Source organism: Engraulis encrasicolus, chromosome 18 (assembly GCF_034702125.1).
Source record: "Engraulis encrasicolus isolate BLACKSEA-1 chromosome 18, IST_EnEncr_1.0, whole genome shotgun sequence".
Taxonomy (NCBI): Eukaryota; Metazoa; Chordata; class Actinopteri; order Clupeiformes; family Engraulidae; genus Engraulis; species Engraulis encrasicolus.
Genome location: NC_085874.1, coordinates 37,141,456 through 37,150,992, shown reverse-complemented (window position 1 = coordinate 37,150,992; position 9,537 = coordinate 37,141,456).

Genomic DNA, 9,537 nt, shown 5'->3' with positions numbered 1-9,537 from the left:
CAGGCACGGAGCCACCAGAGTGGGCTTGCTGTATGTATGAGGCGTTGTGTTGTGTGTGTACCTGAGAGTAGCAACCAGTAGATAGCTAAGCTAAGCTAGGTTTCGGGCCACCAGACGTTGCTTGTTTAGAAAACAAGCAGAAAAAAATTACTCGACACGTTTTTAGAAAAATGGGTCGACATAAACCTTTGTGGGCAACGCCTTCTTTCGACGTGACACAACACAGAAAGGCTTTCGTGATTCGCTCGTTTCTATGCATTATTTATGTCAATTGGGAAACACTGGGAAACACAGCCAGGCGAGGTGACGCACCGCTATGAGAGCCTGGCAAGTGAGTATTACTTGGGGTGACCGTCCGATCTTCAAAAGGAGTGTTTTAGAGTGTTTTAGAGTGTGTTTAAAGTTGGCCTTCAATGAAAACATTAAAACAGAAGGCTCGCCTTCCAGACAAGATTCAGCAGTTTAATGCAGATCCGCACAAAAAAAAGTCGGCACTCTCAAACTTTATATCCATAGCTACTGAACAGTCGCGGAGACTGGCATCCATGACACCATGCTCTGTGAAAAAACATATAACTGCTGAAAAAAAAACACAAATTACTATTATTATTGTAATAGCACAGAAATGGTTATACCACGAACTGCCGATTTTCGCAATGTCGTCGGGGGCGGAGTGCCGTCCCCTCACAAGTGCTGCTCTGCGTAATTGGCCAGTTTGCCCACCCCTCCATCCATATTCCCACTGATCCAGTTCATCAACTAGTGATGTGTCGGTCACGAACGAAACGGCTCTAAGAACCTTCCTCTTTGAAGTGAATGAGAGGAACCGGCTCTCCATATATATAGGGAGCCGTTTGGGAGCCGCAAGAGCCGGCTCTCCATAGTAAGAAGAGCCAATAGAACCCCATCTCAAAGAAGAGCCGACAATCCCATCACTATCATCAACGCTGCAATTGACAGAGGTGGTGATTTCGTAAACGCAGCAGACGACCAACCCTAGCCTCTGCCAGCATGGAACTATCAAACCGCTGTGCTGTAGGCCTACTGTCAGAGGAACTGCAACTGATGATGCAGTGAGATCAAAGCCCATCTCGTTGAATAGCCCTCAGGATATGGCTATTCACCATCCACTAGTGTCGGCAAAGATAACCCGCCTTGCATCCATCGATGTCAGATTGACCAGATGGTTCGCTGGACCCGGCCAATGGCCTGTCTCCGACGCTGCTGCTGTCCCTGCTGCTTCAGGCACCGCCGGTGGGACCCCTCAGCACAGTGGGCCCCACTGCTGCTTCCGCCACCCCTAATGCCGCTCCAAGAAATCAGAGAATATGCGAGCACATCAGTGGCACAGGTGCTAGCTAGACAAAACGACAATATCTTCAAGTGAATAATAAATGTCTGCAACACTGTTAATGTTCCCAGTTATTTCATGGCACAATGTTTCGGACTGGACTTAAGTCAGTGGGGATGCAATTGCTGTTCCTGATGCTTAGCAGCTGGCTAGCCGTGGCTGTGGTTCATCGGCTCATGACGCAGTGAACAAAATTCAAAAGACACCGCACACTGCTTACTGTTCTTTTTCTTACTTTATTTTTCAGAGCGAACAAGCGCGATTTTTTTAATTTTTAAAAATGATTTGAGGGCCAAAAATAGATGCCCCGCTAATTGAGTATGGGGACTCTAAGAGTTGACTGCATTGCCAGTACATTGTTTACTGTGGCAGAATAACACCTGCACTGAAAGGAACATATGGATAATTAACTTCTGTAATTTCTAACCACCTACTGTAGGAAAATTGTGGATACATTTGTACACAATTTGTACATAACATAATGAGAGAAGTGGACTGGAGGATTAATAATGCGTGGTTACACCTTACTTGTATGTTAACTGATGTAAGGCATTTTGCTAAACTCAGACTTTCGTATTTGTTCAGTGCAATGTGCAATAATGTACGTATATTAGCCTAATTTAGGTCTTTGTGTATGTGTTGTATCTACAGTAGGCTATGTCTTGTATCTATGTATCTATGTAAGCTGTCAGACACCTTAATTTCCCTCTGGATTAATACAAGTACTCTATTCTACTCTACTCTACTCTACTCTCTACTTGACGAGTGTCAGAATACTGTCAAAACAGTGTCAGGGCACAGTCATGGATGAGTCATAAACATTGTGTCAATGTAATAAAGGTTTTATGGTCATGAAAAGTTGACATTGTAGGCTACAGTATGGGCTGTCTTTGCCATAACCGAATGTCACTTAATGACAGCAGTCATGACATGTGTATGTCATGTATATGACATGTCCATGACGGGGTTACCACACTGTTATGTCACTGTCATGTCATGTGATGTCATGGAGAATCGGGATGCCTGGACGCAAGGATGGAAGACTCGTCTGAGGATGACCTGAAGAGAGATGTCATACCTATGCCGCCGGCATCAAGTTAAGTGTTTCCTAACATGTTTGTGGCTAGCATTCTTGCGTAATGTGGGGAAAAAAAGCTTTACTGGAATTCACAACAAAGAATTAAAGACCGAAATATGCAATCACCAATTCCTTAGAAGTGTGTTGTGAATGTGATGAACTGGTAGAACCAGCCCTTGCATCAGTGTTGCCAGATGTTTTGTCCTCTGTACGATCAAAAAAACATGATGTATGATAATTTCAGAGTTGTCATTCAGTTCATTTAGATGCCTTGAAACAACAATTTGGGTCTTGTATGATAATTTCCTCAATACTTTTGAGGTTTTGGTAAGATTTTTTGGGCAGTCATGGGTGAGCGGTTAGGGCGTCAGACTTGCATCCCAGAGGTTGCCGGTTCGACTCCCGACCCGCCAGGTTGGTGGGGGGAGTAATCAACCAGTGCTCTCCCCTATCCTCCTCCATGACTGAGGTACCCTGAGCATGGTACCGTCCCACGGCACTGCTCCCCATGGGGCGCCACTGAGGGCTGCCCCCTTGCACGGGTGAGGCATAAATGCAATTTCGTTGTGTGCAGTGTTCACTTGTGTGCTGTGGAGTGCTGTGTCACAATGACAATAGGAGTTGGAGTTGGAGTTTCCCAATGGGCTTTCAAGATAATTCAGCATTTTCCATCTGGCAACACAGCCTTGTATTGGAACTATCGGTGGCTTGCTATGCATCATGAGATGCATCATGCACCAAACTCGTTGCCAGTGTTGCCAGATTGGGCGGTTACCCACCCAATTGGAATACTTGGGATGGGCTTGACTGCAGAAAAATGGGTCATTTGGCGTTTTTATCTGCAGTTTTGTGAACATAGAAATGAATGCAATTTTTTGAAATTGGGTGTAATTCTGACGGTTTTGGAGAACTTTTTGGGTGGGATTTGACCAGACACATCTGGCAACACTGCTCATAGCCACGTGTGACTGACAGTCGTATGTTCCTTGGTACTACAGTTTACTTTTGCTTCTGTCTCTGCGATTGCAAATGTCTTATGTCAGATGTTCATTCGGTTTGCAAAGAATAGCCGCTATTGTGGCAAAATAGTAGGCAGCAGGTGCTTGGTGGTATAAAACAACCCCCCCCGCCACAACACACACACACGCACACGCACAGACTCTCTCTCTCTCTCTCTCTCTCTCTCTCTCTCTCTCTCTCTCTCTCTCTCTCTCTCTCACACACACACACACACACACCCCTAGGCTACAGGTTTAGATGTATGGGAAACATATGGACAGAGTCTGTCAGGGTTGAGGGTGGTAGTGTCGCGGTGGGATGGGATGGCGGGGGGGTTGCTATCAATCCACCCCCCCCCCCCCCCCCCCCTTGTTCTCCACCACACACACGCACGCATGCACGCACACACAGGCACGCACACACACACAAGCATACACACACACACACACACACACACACACACACACACACACACACACACACACACACACACACACACACACACACACACAAGCACACACACACACGCACACATGCACACACACAAAGAGGCCATTCATGGTGGTTGGGGCATGAACATGTGGAGATGCCGATAGCATAGTACTAGCTAGTGAGGGGCGGCCATGCGGCCATCCTGCTGCCCTCTGCTCAACAGGGACACACAAGGACACTGGGAACTCTGTCTGGAAACCCATCCTGTGTGTGTGTGTGTGTGTGTGTGTGTGTGTGTGTGTGTGTGTGTGTGTGTGTGTGTGTGTGTGTGTGTTTGTTTGAGTAAGGAGCCGTCTAATACGATTTGTGCCCTTGAATTAAATGTTTGTCTCTGTTATCACAACGTATATTAATAGTGTTCTGACAACCCACAGTGTTTGACAGTGTGACTACTTGCTTATGATGAATTACGTACATGATTGTATGATGATTATATGATTATACTGTATGATTATATTATTATATGATTAGGCCTATATGACTGTATAAGAATGCCTGGTGAGGCTATACAGTTGTATTTTGAATATGTGTGTGTGTGTGTGTCTGTGTCTGTGTGTACATGTGTAAAAGTGAAACATGTGCGCGCGCGCACACACAATCACACACACACACACACACACACACACACACACACACACACACACACACACACACACACACACACACACACACACACACACACTATACAAACGTTCATGTCAAGATTTATTCTGTTGGTCCAAGTATGCAGGCATGCATGCAGTATCCACACATGTATTTTTTTTTCAAAGCTTAATAAACCCACTTGACTTCTGGACTATAAACTCTGGCAGCTCATGCAAAGCCCATCACCAGACTTACTTGGGCAAGACCCCCGACATTTATTTCTCCTCCTCTTTCTCACTCTTTCCTCTTCCTCTCTCTCCCCCAACACTCCAGGTCTTTCCTTCCTTCTCTCCCCCTATTTCTGGCCATCACAGTTATTGTCAATAGCTCTTGAATGTGTGGATGGATTTTGATCATATTAGTATATGGTAATACCCTTTTCTGTGCCCTCTCTCTTCTTTCCATTCTCCTCTTTTCTCCCCCCTTTTCCCCTTATCCCTCTTTCCTGTCTCTTCCCGTCAGCCTCTCATTTTCTCTCTCTCCCCTTTCCTCTGCCTTCTTTCCACGTCTCATCTCCTCCACTGCCTGCCCACTATACCCCCTGACACAGGGCTGGATAGGTCATCTGGCATACAGGCCGTTTTCCCGGTGGGTCGCCTGTCCTTAGGGGTCGGGTTGTTTTGGTGTGGTTGTTTCAGTTTTTTGCCTGTAAAGCAGGGGTGGGGAACCTATGTTTCGAGGGCCGTTTGCAACCCTTGAGGCCATTTTATCCGGCCCTTGATATGATTTCAATGTTATGCATCTTCACATGAAATATGACATATTTTCTAAATTAATCTTAGAAATTACATTTACATTACAATGATGTTAGATTCAGGGGACATACAGAAGGTGGGGTCTGTTTAAAAGGTGGCTGGCTTCAATATAGGCCTAAAGTGCAGGGGGAAATCCTGGTTTGTGTTCATAGTACGGCCCTCAGAGGACTTTTACGGCCCTCGGCTGAATTTGAAGTGGCCCCTCGAACGAAAAAGGTTCCCCATCCCTGCTTTAAAGACTGGCCTATGGTTTAGATGGGGTGGCCAATTCGTCCATCTTAGGCAATGGACGGCCCTACCGTGGCGCGGCTGACCCGGATTCGATTCCGGCCAAGGTCCTTTACCAGCCCTTCTCCTTCTCTCTCTCCCTACTCGTCTCCTGTCACTGCCTTCACTATCCTGTCAAATGAAGTCACCCCCCCCCCCATTTAAAAAAAAAAATTAAATAATAATAATTTCAAAAATAATACTACATACATTTTAAATATATATATATATATATGATTGGCACGGTCCATTGCCTATATACTGCATATACTGTATATAGGCAATGGACCGTGCCAATCATGATATTGTAGAAAACATAGGGGCTGTGTGAAGAGCTGGTCTACGGCAAAAATGCCCGAGCCATTTCTTCGGTCCCAGTCCAGGCATTGGCTGGCATGATCTGGGCCGTGTGCCCCCGATTCCTTCTCCACTCTGGTTCACCATCCAGTCACTCAATCAGCCAGTCCATAGAGCTCACCCAAAGCTCCTCCTCCCCAACACCCACCACCAACCAACCACCCATCATCCAACACCCTCCTGCCCCCGTTGCCAGTACATGCCCAGTAAAATACCACAAACTCAACAGCCTTATTTCAGTAACACCAGGTTTTTGGCTCTTACACACTGAACCGCAGGGGCACAAACACGAATGAACGTACACATACGTTAATGCAATTTGGCTCTCAGACAGTGACACACACACACATGCACGCGTGTGCACGAATGCAAACACACACACACACACACACACACACACACACACACACACACACACACACACACACACACACACACACATTTTTTGTCACCATAGATGCACACACACACTGACAAACAGGGTCTCTCTTAAATGGTCATACACACATCAACACCACAGCCACTATAGCCTTTCTCATGCTGTTCCAGCAAATAATTCAAAGTCGATGAGGTGAGAACCGGGATTGTGTGTGAGAGAGTGATTTACATGCTTTGGCAACCTTTGCCATGGCAAGCTTTAAATGCTTCAGTGGCAAAGAATACTTGTGTAAAGACGCTTGATGATGTCATGTCTTTTCTTCACCTGTGAAGACATAGCGTAATCTCAGATCTACGATCTACAATCAGATTTATAACCACTCATGTCATCGCTACAGGCATCAGTGTCGTTACACTTACGGGAAAATTACAAAAAATGTCTTTGAAACAGAGACAACAATTGCAGGGATTGCAGTACAAAACATGAATTAATGATGAGATCCTCAAGTCTGATTGTTTTTTTTTCATGGTGTGAGAAAACTTTGTGGTCTAAGAAAAAAACAAAAATGAAAAGGCCAGAGTCAGTTCTGATATCTCCGCAGCCCTCTTGAATGGGTTAGCCTCCAAAATGTTGTCAGTTCATCACCATGTTCCTATTATGGAGTATGAGGACACAAAATGTGGTCCTATTTCGTTTACCCGTTGAATAGATATTACACAAAGAAAAAGTCGGCCATCTTGAGAGCAATGGCCTCCAAAATGTAATCAGTTCGTCTAGGCTAGATGTTGGTATATGCAAGATTGTTATCACATAAGTTTCATCTACAGTGTATCATCCCAACTCATCCCAGTTTCTGACTACCACTGACCAGACTGCAATTTTTGAAGTTGAGTGCATGTTGACTTGTTGACTATGTGCCGCAAACCTAGACCTTTCCCTAACCGTAACTGTCAGTGAAGTCATGCTGTCACAAGGGGGCGCCTTGGGGGCACACATCATATTTTGGCTCCAAGGGCATACCATAGTTGGGATGAGACTGTGTTGGTTTTGTGGTTGGCAAATCTGTCCAACTATTCCATAGTTTTCGCGATAACAAAAAAAACCCTTCTGTGACGGATGGAAGGTCATGATGCACACACTGACTAACGGACTCATCTACGGCAGACATGCAGAGAAGAGTATGCCTCCAACCCCATAGCCTACTTTTGATGGGTGAAGGCAAAAATAATATTAATTTTGAATTCACCTGCCAATCAAATACTCTCCTCGTTTTCCGTGCCCCCAAACAAGTTTTTGTCAATATTGTTCTTCACAATGTTCTACAAAGGTGGAGAAAGGGCAAACATACAATAGTTAACCCAGAAGTAGTTGTAAATCTTAAGAGAGAAGAGAACCTGATGGCATTTACAGTCAGAGAATGAACCCCCGGGCTCTTCTGCTAAGGGTTTTACGACTACAGTTTACTGCTATTCCCTTTGCACAGAGCCTCTAACATTGCTTTCACCAAAATTGTAATTACAAAGTCTTAATCTGTTATAATCTGTTACTAAAGGCTCTCTGTAAGGCCATAGCATTATTGTTATGAACAGGCCTGACAACAAGACAGTGTGTAAAGAGGCTACATAAACCAGGACGTATGCCCGAAAAATGTACTTTTTTACATGGGTGTTTTGCCTCAAGTGGTTAAAACGGTTAAAGGCTGCAAATGTTCCTGTTGACATACGTAGAGTCACAATTCCGGGATTTTGGGAGTTGCATGCAATACCTTACACAATGCACCTTTAAGAAAAAAAAATGCATCTCTAAACTATGCGCAGGCCTTTGGGCACATCACAGAACAAAAGCAGCATGGATGGCATACTGCATGTGGAATACCACACTATGCTGCCAAGCCCTGTCAGTGCTGAACCCACATACTATAAACCTTCCCCTAGTATAGTCTCCGCAGAGGCCGAGCGGCTACCGTGCAAACTAAATCATGTCGGCGCCCGGGTCATCACCAAGGCACTTGCCCTGTGTTTGTCAGCGGCGGGCGGCTAAAAGCAAAAGGGGGCATACCAGGCTGAGTCCGAGTCGCGTTCGCACGGGCAGTGCCCGCTGTAGCAGTGCCCGCTGTAGCAGCCGTGGGCAGGCACACCTCGGCACTGACCTTGGCACCCGCCTGAACAGACAGGCAGTACACACACATGCACACACACACACACGCACACACACACACAGGCACAAGCACAAGCACACACACGCATACACACACACAAACATGCATACGTGCACGCATACAAAGACAGAGGGAGAGAGAACGCATACAGTACAAAGACAGAGAGAGAGAATCAAAGATGGACAGCTACGTCACTCAGACAGGCAGAGAGGGACAAAAAAGAGAGAGACAGGCAGACAGTCCATGTAGTCCATGCTCTAGGATCATGCAGTGTCAGGTATTGATGATCTGTGAACTGGCTTTTAATTTTAGGAGGCCTGGACAGTGTGATGGGCTCAGTATCACTCACACACACACACACACACACACACACACACACACACACACACACACACACACACACACACACACACACACACACACACACACACACACACACACAGGCAGACAGACAGACAGACAAACACACACAGTCTTTACTTCACCCTTTCTCTCACATACACACACACCTCTCTATGCCCCTTTTTATAGGCTACTGTCTTTCTATCTGTCTTTCTCTCCCTCTGTTTCTCCTGTGCCCCTAACCCCNAGCCCCCCCACCCCCCTCCGACCAACCATCCCAACCCCCCCTCTCTACCACTCTACCTCTCTCTGTCCTTCTACCCCACCTCTCTCTGTCTTCCCCTTCTCTTTCTCTCCCTTTCTCTCTCTGTATATCTCCCATTCTCCCCCACCCCACATCTCTCTCTCTCTCTCTCTCTCTCTCTCTTTCTCTCTCTCCCCCCACCTCTCTCTCTCTTTCTCTCTCTCTCTCTCTCTCTGCTGCTCTCCCCCACCCCACCTCTCTCTCTCTCTCTCTCTCTCTCTCTCTCTCTCTCTGCTGCTCTCCCCCACCCCACCTCTCTCTCTCTCTCTCTCTCTCTCTCTCTCTCTCTCTCTCTCTCTCTCTCTCTCTTTTTTGCGAAGGGCTTTAGGGGACTCTGTCAGCTGCTGCGGGTGTTGGCTCCCATACAGACAAAGCCTTTGGTGTAAACAGCGCGGTGGTCGGCTGGAAAA